The 15,101-nt window shown below is 41.5% G+C and overlaps 1 non-coding gene across 1 annotated transcript; it reads left to right on the forward strand.

Moving 5' to 3' along the window:
• The first annotated feature begins 14,665 nt into the window (after window positions 1-14,665).
• LOC141636263 (small nucleolar RNA R71) lies at window positions 14,666-14,771 on the forward strand. Its single transcript, XR_012540886.1, has one exon. It is a non-coding gene; the product is annotated as a small nucleolar RNA R71 (small nucleolar RNA).
• Window positions 14,772-15,101: the final 330 nt, after the last annotated feature.

Raw genomic sequence — 15,101 nt, forward strand, 5'->3', positions numbered from 1 at the left:
TTGATCTATAACATGTTTGTTTTTGTGTTGGGGTTGTTGTTGCATAATTGTTGTTGTTTGTCTGTGGTTCGCGAGGTGCGCCCTCGGCTGAGTGGAGTCACTTGCGGGAGTGGCTTCATGCCCTTGATTCGCCCCTGTGGAACTTGTCACAGGAGGGGATGTGCACATTAAGGTACATGGGTTATCACTTGGTATAGATGAGCGGGGATTAGGTGGGTACGGCTACGGCCCCCTACTGGCGGCGTGAAATATCTGTTTTGATGGGTATTCTGGCAGGACTACACACTTTAGTGTGTAGTCAGGTGTGTGGAGTTGTGATGGAGATTGGGTAATTTGTGCATTGTATCTGTTGTATTGTATTTTGTGTAATCAATAACTGACCCCGTTTAAATGTTTTGAAAACTGTGGTGATCCATTCGGGGATGGTGAGCAGTTATTGAGCAGGTATGAGATGGATGCGCATGGGATAGCTGGGTTGAGTCACCACGAGATTTTTAGAAGTCTTCCGCTGTGTCTTTAAATGATTATTTACTTTAGTTGGTTTAGAATTTTGTAATAGTTTTATTTTCTTTTGACAGTTTTGGTTTGGACATGTATTGCTTTAAACTTATTTTATAAAGGACGTTCTTTTATGGTCCTTTTGATATACATTGCCTCGAGTAACCGAGATGGTAGCATTCCCATGCATTAGGTGGTCTTGGTAAGGCACTTGGTGTATGGGGGTGTAACAAAGTGCTATCAGAGCGACAATTTTGGAACCTGTAACTAATGAACCCAATAAATCTAGGGAGTCAAATTAAATGAACCCGGGTAGGAGTTTTTCGGAGCTAATGCAAAGACTTGGGAGACGTCCTAAAGTCGCGAACTTGCCCTACAACTTTAAACCGGTCACTATGGTGTGTCATGGGTTCGCTATGTGTTTACTTATGTTTATATGAATATGTTGGATGGATGTTATATGGTTGAATGGAGGTGTGGTGGAAAAGATGAAGTTAATTGTTTATGATAACATGAATTGTAGCGGGATCGCTACTAGTTTACTAATGTTTATATGAATATAATTGGATGAGTATGGTGGATGAATATGTTGGATGAATAAATTATATGAATACGTTGTATGAATATGATCGATGAATTGGTTTGAAAAGATGAAGTAAGTCATTGCATGAGAATATGAAATTCAGGTAGAGAACATATTTATGTGATGGAAGTGGATTTTCTACTGTTGCTATGTTAATAACATGTGAATAGGGAATTTTATGTTGTATATTATTTTACTGTTCCTACGTACGGTTATAGAATAAGAGCATGCGGGCATTACATGAGTGGTAAGTTGAATATTATATGATCATGATGGATATTATTGTTTGGCTTTTGTAGATAGTAACATGTGGTTAGAGATACTGGTTTTATGAGTATTGTGTTGTTTTTGTTTACTTTGTTGTTGTTTAAGTTGTTTAGAAGAAAGAATCAAGTAGTTATGTTGTCCTAATACAAAGAAGTTGTCTTTAAACGTTATAACTTAAGATGCATATATGGTTTTGATGTGATTATACTTAGAGGTGATAGCTTGTTCTTTTACGATTCTAACGATAGGTCACACCCAAAATGACCAAGAAACGAGTGAGATATGACCGTTTTACGAAAATTGGACAGTGTTGAGAACTGCGTAGGGTACTCGATCGAGTGGTCCTTACTCGATCGAGTACATCTCTTGTTACTCGATCGAGTAGCCCTTACTCGATTGAGTAGCCATGGTAATTTGTTATACGTGCTTCTGACCTTCACATACTCGATCGAGTAGGCTGAACTCGAGCTAGTAACCCCTATTTTGGGTCATATTCTTATCTTTTGACTTCGTCGCATATCATGTTTAATTGAAAGTTGTTCTTTTGCTTCTTTATGCATTGTTTTACATATGTGTTGGCCTTGATGCATAAGTTACCCAATCTTATGATGAGGGGAGTGGCACCTTATTATGGGTATGAGTTTGGTGGGTAGACATGAGTTATATGTGGTTGTGATGAATAGTGGAAAAAGAAAGGAAGATGGATGAGCTTATCGAGACAGGGAGAATGTTTTGTGAGATAGTGATGTAAAGGTAAGTGTATATGGACAAGGGGTGATATAAGTATACGGAATGTAAGAATGAAAAGGTTGAGATGAGGGATGCGAATAGTGGCAAATTGGGATGTGTAAGGATTTATGGAAGGAGATGTTAGGATTGTGTTGGTTACGGTTATAATTAATGGAAGGTCATTATAGAGGGATGGAAATGAATGGTGTATAGTACGATCAAGTCATGCCGCGATGTGTAGATAATGGTCGAGTCTAGGAATTTGTATTATCAAGAGGTGAAACTAATGTGTGATTTCCTTGGGCAATTAACGGTATGAAATGAGTTTTGGTTTCTAGAGGCGAAAAAAACTCATGATGGTTTCTAAAGATGAAGAGTAAACTTTGCTTTTGTGGACGGATCGGTGACAAGTGTGAGTGATAGCATGATGAGAAAAGATCCATGGTAAGAAAGAGTGAGATGGTATTGATATGAAATAAAGGGATTTGATTTTTGGAGCAATGAGAAGATTACTAGAGCACTAAAGAGTTACGTAGAAGGAATAAGAAGTTGAATCGTTAATTGATTTGGTCGAGTGTAAAAAAGAAGAGAATGAGGGGAATAAACTAGGAGAATGCTGACCGGAGTATGTGATATAGAAGTAAGGAATCGTCGATATGTATGACACTATCATGAGGATGTGAGTTCATGGTTATATAGGAGTTTCAGGACAACATGTTAGTCATGAGTTTCGAGGAATTAAGGGAGTAAGAAGTTGGTAGAGTATCTGCACGATATGAGATTTTGGTGGTGAATTAGGTGACGATACAATTAAGGATAGAATTGGGAAGAAGGTTGAGGTAAATTTTGTTGATGGATTTGATGTTCGTTATTTTGAATGCTAACTAAAGATAGGAAAGGAACTGTTATATTTAGAGGTGAGTGTAAGAGATTTGTTATACGAACAGTGGTGGTGTTGTGGTGTGTCACTAGTGGTTAAGGGTGATGATTAATAGGAAAGGTAGCCATCTTAAAGAGGTTGATTTTGTAGAGGCCGGATTAATATGTACGGTTATGACTTGTGAGGAAGAATAAGATGTGGTTATAGGAGGCGGTTGCTAGTAGTGGACTATTAGCAGTATGGTTATATTTGGGAGGAAGTGACGGTTATGCGAATGGGAGAATATGTTATGAGGGGCATACGAGTTAAGCTCGGGCGAGAGGTAACCTTTATGAAGTGGTAACTTATGTGATCAGGTTTGACTAGTTGGATGTTATTACGGGTCTATGATGTGTATAAATGTTTGTGTGAAGTTCTGACCTCACGAGAAGTCGTATGGCATGATAATTATAAAGTTGTTATCTGAATGTTCTGTAATATATGTTGGGTACGGTAACCTAATGGAATGATATTCATAAGTGATAGTTTGGGGTGATCTGGCATGTCTAGTTATACTTGTATGTGCATTCATGATATATGTTTATTCTGTGAAATGGTATGGATGATATTCATGAGGTTCTTATCTGTTTATCCTGTGTAATATGTTGTGTTGTGATCTAGTAAAGCGGTTTTGAGTATGTTTTTTTGTCCAGAAAGTTATATTGAGTCAGTGTTTATCGGAATTGTGTAAGTTGCGATGACTATCGATGTGGTTGTTGTGCCTCGGGTGGTGATCCGGGCACGGTACTTCGTGTTGTGATGCGGGTATTTTCGCGCTGCGGTGTAGCTGTTGGTGGCGGTGTTTCGTTGCCGTCATCGGTTGTGGTGGAGTAGACGGGGTACTTATGACATGAGTTTTCGAAATTGTATTGTAGTTAGATAGATTGTTGTTTTGTTTACTGCTGTTTCCTGTGAGTTTCGGTTTGGCCATATAGACTGTTGTTAAGTTTATTGATGTTTCTTACCAGTTTCGGCTTGGGAGTGAGGGTAAAGTATGAGATGGAAGAAAGTTGCGACTGTGGCCGTTGTTGTCAGGGTATAGTGATATTCTGTAATGGGACACAGTTGTGAGAGGTTGTTAGAGTACTTTTGATCTTGTTTTTAAATGAGGCATTGGTGGACATAGTTGTGACAAGATAATTGTGGAACATATGTGGTACTGAACTGGAAACTAGAGGTGGTTTATAAGCTTTATTAGGACAGTGAGTATAGGGTGTTGGGAATTGGGAATTAGTATCATGTTAAGTTATAGATGAATTTTGCGGTAATAAAAGAAAAGAAATTGAGGATATAGAGTGAGTGTGTGTAACAATTGTGGATCGTGAGTTATGATTATGGAGATAAGTGCATGTATAGAGGAGTATGTCGTTTTGGTGGTAATGTGGAAGAATTGGAGTATTGATTATGCTAAGGATTTTGTCTTATAGGTTAGGTGGTGTGCTGATTGAATTGAGGTATGAGAACTGTTAGAGTACGAGAGCCTTGGAAATAGGAATGGTTGTAGGTGTTAAGGTTATAGGCTGGCGGTTATCTTTGACACACGATGGTGAGGAGGATAATGGGAAGGTATAGCTAAGACCCTAGTATTAGTGAGTTACGAGGACGTAACAATTATCTTAAGAGGAGTAGGATGCGACAAAGAGAGTTTGATGGTTGTACATGTTGTAGTAGATTTGGAAGTTTGATTCTTGGTGGAGAATAAAGGATGGATCTGTATTATGGTTGATATTGTTAAAGGTCATGGTCGTGCTTGTAGTAGTGTGATGTTTAGGAGTGTGAGAATACTTAGATAGTGTTGACAGTTGGGTGATGATGTTTATGAGTGTGAGTAAACTTCGAGGACAAAGTTCTTTTAAGGGTGGTAGAATATAACATTCCATTTTGTGGTTGATCTCGCTTGGTGCATTGGCTTGATATTGGATTTGCTAGTGGATAATATGTTAGTGAGACGGAGCTAGCGGCGTTTGTAGATGGTATTCAGTAGTGTATGGAGTTAGTGTCAAGAGGCTATAATGTAGTTGATACGATATCGTGAGCCATGTTCTGGAGGTAGACATAGTTGATAGAGTTAGTGTTATGAGTTCATGTTTTATAGGTTGGGTTTGAACTTCGGGGACGGAGGTCATTTTTAAGGCGGGAAGACTGTAATACTACGGTTTTCTGTACTGTTGGGTACTCTATCGAGTAAGGCTTACTCTGTCAAGTAAGTGAGTTTTGGTGTCGAAACAGTATACTCCATATGGGTACTCCTTCGAGTAAGAGGGTTACTCGATCGAGTAGCGGGCACTTGATCGAGTAAGTGACGTACTCGATCGAGTAAGTCGATTTTACGGGTTATTTCGCCAGGTTTTGATAGCAACGCGAGGATGTTATATAAATTCATTTTATCAATTCCTTTTCACTTTTTCACTGTTTCAAAACTCTTTACACGAAAGAAAATTTACGTAGTCTCTTCTCCTCTCATTGCTATCAAATCCTAAAGGCTAGAGTCGTCGGATCGTTGTGTTCTTTACCCCGTTGAGACCGCCGCATTGTGGGTAAGATTTTAGTATGATTTTTATATCGTTTCATTGATTTTAGTTGAAACCCTAATTGGGTATTTTGGGGGTTTTGGGGGTATTTTGATACTATATGGTGATTGTATGACTGTATATTTGATAGGAGGTGATTTCGTAGAGGAACTTTGCTGATTTGCTATTGTGACGGTATTGGTGATTGCTCTTCCAGGTAGGGTTTTCTTACTCGGTTATTGGTTACATAAGTGTTGATGGTAATTGTGTTTATTGTTGATATATAACATGTTGGTTTTTGTGTTGTGTTGTTGTTGCATAATTATTGTTGTTTGTCTGTGGTTCGGGAGGTGCGCCCTCGGCTGAGTGGAGTCACTTGCGGGAGTGGCTTCACGCCCTCGATTCGCCATCTGTGGAACCCGCCATAGGAGGGGATGTGCACATTAAGGAACATGAGTTATCGCTCGGTATAAATGAGCGGGAATTAGGTGGGTACGGCTGCGGTCCCCCACTGGCGGCGTGAAATATCTGTTGTGATAGGTATTCTGGCAGGACTACTGACAGGGCTGTCGTGTACCTATCAAAAATAACTAACTAAACTAACTATATAACTAGGGAAGTCAGGTCGATATCCTCAGGGAGGCAAGATATCTGTAAGAGTCCGTCTATTTGGTCACAAATGGGGGGAGGGGGGTTTGTAATTTGATTTCCTAAACTAAAAGCTTTAAGGCAAGAGAAATAAAGAAAGAGCAATTAAGGCAGAAAAGCAGAATTAAACTATCAAATAGAGAAGGGGCATGTCAGGATTTCGGTTCACTACGGTAGTCCAGTGACTCAACTGTAAACAACTTAGATAAATTACTGCGAGATGGATATGGAAAGGTCCTTCCAGTCCACTTTCTATCCTAAACTTCCACTAACTTAACTTTCGTCCTCGTCAGGGTAGTCTACTGTTCATAGCAGGTCTATTTAGTCCAATTTTCGGATCCAGGATTAAATTTAACCAGATTAAAAGGGTGACTCAGAAGCGTGCACTCAACTAAGTCGGTAAATACAGTTATATTGTTATGGGGACAGAGTCTCACAATTAATTTATCTAACCTATTCACTACATCGTCACATTTCTACCGTAGATCCCCTAATCCTAACATGAAACGGATTAGCTACTCGTGCTATTAATATTGTCAAAACTAATAACGATGAATGAACTAACAATAAACATAATGAAACGATAATTAAATTGCATAAAAGTAATTAGGGCAGAAAGTAAAAGGAACAAAACAAACAATTAAAATAAATGAAAGAGAGATTAATATTAAGAAAGGAGAAAGAGATTACAATCGCAAGAATCCGGCGTAAAGGACAAACAAATCCGAGCGAGAAAATCCCAAAGCAAAAGTTACAGTAGAGAAGAAAAGAGTAACGCGGTCTTGAGAGTGAAAGATGAATAATAGATAAAACTTAGATAATGAATAGAATAGATGCTAATGACCTAGTTAACGTGCACTTAAATAGAAAAACTACTAAATCCAATAACTAAAACAAGTTCACGGGCTAATTAAAGCCCACGCCAGCCAAAATCACTCGATCGAGTAGTCTGAAACCACTCGATCGAGCATTCCTCCAGATAATCTACTCGATCGAGTAGAATTGTTACTCGATCGAGTAACCTCAATTTCCAGCACTTCTTGATCGAATATAAAACTTCTCGATCGACCAACTCCAGCCATAGAAACCACTCGATCGAGTGATAAAACAGCTCGATCGAGTATTCTTCCTTCAAATCAGCTCAAACTCGTGACCGACTGCCTCGTAGACCGTTCCTTCACACATCCCAATGCAAGATCTCACTCTGAAAAATCCCGTCTCCTCAAAATGCATGCAAAAAGGACGAAAATGGTACGATTCCACTACTTTCGCGTTCATTTCTACAAAACGGACAAAACGAACCAAAGTAGTTAATTCGGGGGCAAAATGCAATATAAATAGTACGAAAGTACATAGAAATACGTGTTAAAATAGGCTAAAAAGACTATACAAAATGCACGTATCAAATCTCCCCAAACCGAACCTTTACTCGTCCTCGAGTAAACTAGAATGCAACTAATGGAACGGAAATGAAAACTCAGAGCTAGCTTAACTTGTCTACTTGAACCAATTTAATGCAACAAAAATTAACAGTTATAGCTATGCAGTCAATACACAAACGAGTTATAAGCTGTTCAGAAATATAGCCAACCTATCGACCTTGCAAGACCAATAAAATCGGACTCTCTCATGGTCACTCTTCTCTCATGAAGGAAAGGGTGAATATTATAAGTAAAAGAGAGAAAGAGAAACAGTCACTCACCTAACTGCGACCTACATAGCATGCATGCAACAAAAATGAAAGACAATTCAAGTACTAATGCACATACTCCAACCATTAATGTCCGTCACAGCCGAGGGCTTACAAATAATATGGGAATAGTGAGGTTCAGCTGAGAAAAGGCAAAATAAGCTATGGTAAAGTGGAGGTAAAAGCGTCAAGCTAGTTCCTAAACAGGACCATATAAGACCGTCCGAATCTCAACTGACTGAAAAATAGAGTACAGGTGCCCTTCATTTGGCACACAGCTCACTAATCACATACACAATCTCCTCAAAGATATGGAATAAAACGGAGGAGTTAGACGGTCACAAACTTCCCTTTTTTAATATCGTCTAAATGAATCAACTGAAACAAATCAAATATTTTTCAACTCTTTTTTTTTCAACTCTTTTTTTCAACTCGTTCTATTTCACGTGAATCACACACTTTTTCCATTTTTTTTCATTTTTTCTTTTCTTTTAACGTTTTTCTCTTTTTTTTCAATTCTTTTTTTTTTCTTTTTCTCCTTCCATTAATTTCCACCAACTCCAATCATATACACACGGGCCAAACTGCAGAGAGAAAAATATACCACAAAAGACAAACTAAACTAGCTTGACTAGGCAGGCTCAGTTTGGGATGTAGCTAATGGGTCAAAAAGGCAAGTTTTGGCTTAAGTGAAGCTAAATGGGTGAAAAATATAAGAAAAGGGGAAAATTTGCAAGCACCTCCCTGCATGTGACACCGACCACAAACCCGAATGTGTGCATTTGACAAGAAATCGTATGTCATAAAAGTGCAAAAATGATGAACATGCTATGCAAGGAGTACTACTCTCAATTACTATGTAAACCGGTCATGAATTGTCTAAATCTCAGAAATTATAAAGTAGGTTGCCAATTTATCAGGTCAAGTCTACACAGTCAGCTAAATTTGAACAAAAACTCATAGATATACGCAAGACTCAGTTAATAACTATCAATTAGATGCAAGGCTTAAGTAAAAATGACAAGTTAAAGTGCAATTTCATCACGGAAATCTACCGTTCTGACTCAACCTATATGCAAAAATAAATGTGAATATTTTTGAATTTTTTGAAATTTTCTAATTTTTTTTGAATTTTTTGATTTTTAATGAAATAAATAAACAATGCAAGCTGAAATAAATAAACGTGAATGCAAAACAAATGCAAATGCAGACTCAAAAGGATGCAATACCCTCCCCAAACCAAAACGGACAACACCCTTGTTGTCCTCCAGCATACACCAGCAGATATATACAGGGGAACGGGAATATACAACCAATAAAGAATGAAAAATAATAAAATAAAAAGGAGACAAAATAAATAAAAGAACGAGAATAAACATACAAAACACGAACTTCCCCAAACCAGCCAGAAAAATGGGGAAGTGAGTAGACCAGCAGCTACTCGTGAAGTCCGGGTCTACCTCCTGCTCTCTCCTCCTCCTCTGCTCAACTCGAGCTCTCTCCGCCGCCGCCGCCGGGTCCTCGTTTTCCTCATCCTCACTAGCAGACTCCGGGTACCCCTCATCTAGGTACCGGTAAAAGGAAGGGTGTGGCCAACCCTCTAGGATCGGACGGTGTCGCCGCATGTGATACTCGTATAGAGGGAACAAAGTCAAAGTTATGTCCCTCTCCATACGAGCCTCTCTCTCTGCAATCTCAACTAGAAAACCGTCACGGCGCCCTTGGTCCATGACCGAGGACGCCTCAAAGGGTGATAGAGGTACAAAATTAGCCGGTAGGACCGGCTGTGTCTGTGTCTGGTCGGCGGGTGCGGGAGTAGGAGTAGGATTAGGGATCGGGGTAGGTGTGGCCATGGAAGTGGGAGGTGCGGATCCCTCTCCGGTCTCAAGTCTACGCCGCTTCTTAGCGGCGGGTAAAGTAGTAGGTAGGCGGACCTGGAGGTGGTAGTCAGGTAAGGGTGGTAGACGGGCGCCCCGTGCAACAGTTGGCAAAGGGGCTAGACGGGGGGGAGTGGTGCAAGGTAGGTCCACGGACAAGGAACCGTTTATCTTCCAAGTCCGGTAGTCGGAAGTCAGCCAGGTCTGAGAGTGCATAGACGCTAGGCTCAGGTACCTATCTCCCTCTAGGTACGGTAAGTCACGAGGCAAGGCAGGGAAGAGGGAACGGGCAGGAATGGTGGCTATGCCACCGCTGACAATAGATCCCGTGACCTTCTTCCCCTGGGCCTGGAAGTACTGGGCGGTCAAATAGGCGATGTTGAGAGTAAAAGGACCCTCGCAGTCAATGTTCAGGTAACCGCCTAAGATGGAGAGATCATTGTTGTTGATGTTGTTTGGCTCCCTCCAGCCAAAAATGGTACTCCCCATCAGTCTAAGAAAGCAACGGGCAAGGGGAAGGTGGACCTGAGCGAGCTTTCGCTCGGGAAAGGTGTTCTGGGCCAAGGTCCGCCAAAGCTGATGAATGACCTTCCTAGGGGCAACAGTGGCGCCCGTAAAGGAAAGTCCAAGTCTGGTACCAAACTCCTCCAATGTCATAGAAAAAGTCCGGTTGAACAACCGGAAAGACACAGAAAGACTAGTGGGGACAGCATCATATGCCCCGGAGGAGAAGGTGAAGGAGCTGAAGAACTCGAGACTCAGCTTCAGAAAGGTGTGGCCACTCATAGTGATGAGTTCGGCCATCCCCGTGCCCCGTTAAAGCTCACAAACAGGCTCATAGAAACCGAGCCTCTGAAGTGACGTAAGACAAAGAAAACGTGTAGGGAGAAACTCGCAGCCAACTAAGTTATAAAATCTAGTACGATGTACACCAATAACGAAAACCTGTGGGTACTCAGGGTGGGAGTCGTCCCCTCGGATGGTAACCGTGCCACCAGAGACGCTAGGAGCAGGTGTAGGACGACCACGACCACGACCCCGGCCTCGGCCTCTAGAACCTGAGGTAGAAGACAGTCCAGGGACGGGTAAGAGGAACTAGGGCCGCCCGTAAAGAAGCTGCGACTGCGGGTGAGTCCGTCACAGGTGTGCTCACCGTGGCTGAAGCTGTGACCGCCACTGAAGAAGAAAGACTAGCAGTAGTGCTAGCCGTAGTAGTGGCTGTGACTAAGGTGGTGGCTGAAACAGGGCTAGCAGCATTAAAAACCGTACCAGCAGCAGAGACTAGAAAAACATAGGTACTGGTAGGTCCGGAGACGGTAGTAGCAGCAGGGACTACCGTCTCAGACAGAGACACGGACGGACTGACAGCAGAGCTCGAAGAGGGCATCGAGCTAGAATCCATCCTAAACAAATTGGGCAGGGGAATTTGATAAGAGACAGCAGTTTAACAGCCATGAAAAACAGCGTGAAATCAGCATGAAAATTCCCTAACAGTCGAAAAAATTCGACCTACAGCCCAAAAATTCCCAAAGTTTCCTCAAAAATTCGAATGGTAACAAGTAAACAGCGATAGGGGAAGGGTAGCAGGCATCAATGGCAGCAAATGAAGCAATAACTAAGGCGAATTAAGCATATGGCAGCAGCAAAACCCAGTTTACAGTCGAAAATTTCGACTGTAATTAGCCCTAATCGCAAATTTCTCGCAAAATTCGAATTAAACAAGTAAATATCAAAGAGGCAAGGGAATTAAGCATCAAGTAAGGCAAATGAAGCATTGAATCAAAATTATAGTCGAAAATTTAGACCCAAAACGAAAAATCGAAACCCTAATTCTTAATTCACTTCATAAAAGGCAAAATTAATGAAATTATAATGCAAAGAAGTGTGGGAATTACTTACTTGATGATTAGGAACCTACAAATAGCAATTAATCGACAATCAACAAGCAACAAAGGCGATTTTGTGATCGAAAAATCGCAAACCCTAATACCCTTAATAGTCCGTGTAAAATAGCAATAATCAAGGGGAAAATAGAACGCAATGGACGATTAATTAACAATAAACACCATGTAGGTGGTGGATTTGGCAAATGGGCAAGAAAAAGGGAGGAATTGGGGTTTTTTGATCGCAAATATGGAAGGGGGTCGAAATAATGAAGAGGAAATGAAAGAAATAAAACAAAAGAGGGAGTTAAAGAGACTCCCTGCGTGTAATTTCCAAATTCAACCGATCGAGTGATTTAGAACTGCTCGATCGAGAACTTCTTGCATCTATCCACTCGATCGAGTAAAAAGTTACTCGATCGAGAACTCCCCTTTTCAGCTTTAGTCGATCGAGTAGCTGGAAACCATTCGATCGAACAAATTCCACTCGATCGAGTACAAAAAGTACTAGATCGAGCTCTTTTCCTCGTGTAAGCTCTTGAATTTGTGTATAATTCCTTTGAGTTTGCGTATAATTCCCCAAACCTGCATAAAAACACTCGCAAAAATATCCCAAAATAGCAAATACGTAAAGTAACAGTCTATAGTCTCTAATCTACGCTAAAAATTTCTAAATTCTAATTGTCCTAATTAAAAGCAATAAATAAAAATTCAACGGAAAATTTAAAAATTGTTTTTACAATTTGTTACACAGGGCATTTCCCCGCTCACTTCTCGAAGCAATTCAATAGCCCCTCAGAGGCCTCCTGACTGGAGGACGTCATCTCAGCAACATTAATCGTCTTCTTCAATTTCCACGAGCTTGCATTTGAATCATTAGGAGGAGAATAGTTGATGTCCACGTACGCGCGAACTTTTCTCATCCTTACTCCTTTCACACCGGCTTTGACATCGTCACTCCCACTTTGACTGACATTGATTGCACAATACCCTTTGACGGCTCCTATATTATTTTCATCTGTACCTGCAGCAAGGAGCAGACGAACTTTCCTCCTTTTTGCTCTCAACCTGAGGTGGAGGGGTAACAATAGCAGCACAATATTCCAAATTCTCGTTTGGAGTGTCAATAGAAGAGAGGGCATTGCAAGGCTGAGCTTTCATGGGAGCCCTTCGGAACTTAGACTGATGGAATATCAATTCCTCGTCCCCAACCTGAAAAGTCAATGTCTTGCCCCCGACGTCTATTACTGCACGAGCAGTGAATAAAAATGGCCTCCCTAAAATAATAGGGGTATGGGCATCTTCGGGGATGTCAAGTACAACGAAGTCAACGGGAATAAAGAACCTCCCGATCTTAACAGGTAGGTCTTCTATGACACCTAGTGGCCGTGATATGCTACAGTCGGCCATCTGAACAGTCATGTTTGTGCAATTAAACTTGGTCAAACCCAGTCTCTTAGCCAGAGACAGCGGTAAGACACTCACGCTAGCACCAAGATCGCATAACGCGTTATTAATCAAATGGGTACCAATAGGACACGGAATCGAAAAACTACCCGTGTCTGACTGTTTGGGAGGTAACTTATTCTGAACTAGGGCCGTCCCCACCTCGGTCAAAGCTACCGTCTCATGGTCGTTAATGTGCCTCTTACGCGATAAAATTTCTTTCATAAATTTAAGGTAAGAGGGTACCTGTGTCAGTAGTTCGGCGAATGGCATAGTGACTTGCAAGCTTTTCAGGAGTTCGGCGAATTTGCCGAATTGTTGATTAGCTTTAGTACTTTGAAAACACCTCGGGAAGGGCATCGTGATGGGTATCTCGAGTCCCTTGTTCCTCTCTTCCAACGTGTCAGTCGGATCAAGCTCTAAATCCTTCGAACGCTTCTTTCCTCTCGAACGAGGTCTTTCAGTCGATATTTCACTCGATCAAGCACTAGCAGGCTCTCAATCGAGTTGTTCTTTATCTACACTACTCGATCGACCAGAAATACCATTCGATCTAGCTGTTTCTTTAACAAAATCACTCGATCGACCAAAAATTTCATTTGATCGAGTAAATTCTTTTTCCTGTTCACTCGATCGAGTAGAAATTTTACTCGATCGAGTCCTTTCTTCAGCACTTTCACTCGATCGACCACCAGAAATTAGTCGATCGAGTACTTTCTTTGTCGTCAGCTTCTTTTCTCCGACAAAACACTGTTCATCAGCAGTAATTACCTTTCCCGGGTCTGATTTCGATCCTTCATATGAATAACCGCTCCTCAAATTAATTAAATTCACCGTCTCATGTGGATTCTTATCGGCTTGTGACGGTAAATGTCCCGGTTTCCTTGTGGATTGGTTCGCGGCTAACTGGGCAACTTGAGTTTCAAGTGCCTTGATAGATGCATCTTTTTGTTGATCACTCAGCTGCCACTACTTTGTCAAAGACTGCAACATCGTCTTCAACTCACCTAGCTCACTTACCCCACCAGAAGATGATGCACCTTGATTAGGTATAGAAAAGGAAGGAGGCTTCTGAAAGCCTTGTTGAGCCTTATGAGGAGGGACATATGGATGCTGCTGCGGAGGAGGAGGGGTAGGATTGAGCACATTTTGACTTGTCCACCTCAAATTGGGATGGACTGCCCCTTGGTTGTTATAATAGGAACCCCCTCCTTGCCTGTATTGTTGAAAAATAAGGACCTGTTCCTTCTCCGTAAGACAGCCAACAGCAGTGTGACCGTCGTTGCTCCCACACCTCTCACATGTGACAGTCTCCCCTCTACTAAGCAAATGGACCGTCTGAGGCTCCCCAGTAGAATGCAGCTCCAACTTATCAAACCTAGCATTCATGGCTTCCAGCTGAGCCACAACTTTCTTATCGACTGCATGAACTGTTCTAATACCATCCCTCGGGTTTCCATACTCAGCACAGTGGGTCGCCATCTCTTCAATAAGAGCCCATCCCTTATCATCATCGATGTTCTTTTGGAATCTTCCGTTAGATGATGCATCAAGTATGGCTCTGTGATCATCGTATAGCCCATTGTAGAACTGATTGGATAGGAACCACGGATCAAAACTATGGTGAGGAATAGACCTCACCAACCTCTTGAAATGGCACCATGCTTCATAGAAAGTTTCATCAGGTGCTTACTTGAAACTAGTAATCTTGGGCCTCAGCTGATTAGTGCGCTGCGGAGGGAAATATCTCTTATAAAAAGCAAGAGCAAGGGTCTCCTAGTCTGTGACCCCCGCGGCCGTGCGGTCCAAATCAGTTAGCCACTCCCTGGCTGAGTCAGTCAAAGAAAAAGGAAACAGAACCTCCTTAATCTTGTCTTGAGTTACCCCCTTTGTGGCGGGGATAGTAGAACAGTAGTCCGTAAAGACCTCCATATGCTTCCTCGGGTCTTCACCTGCCACACCTCTAAAGAGATTCCTCTCCACCAGATTGATATAGGAAGGACGGATGTCAAATGTATTCTCATCCTCAATCTGGAGATTGAAACCCTTTG

The sequence above is a fragment of the Silene latifolia genome, chromosome Y (genome assembly GCF_048544455.1).
Source record: "Silene latifolia isolate original U9 population chromosome Y, ASM4854445v1, whole genome shotgun sequence".
Classification (NCBI taxonomy): domain Eukaryota; kingdom Viridiplantae; phylum Streptophyta; class Magnoliopsida; order Caryophyllales; family Caryophyllaceae; genus Silene; species Silene latifolia.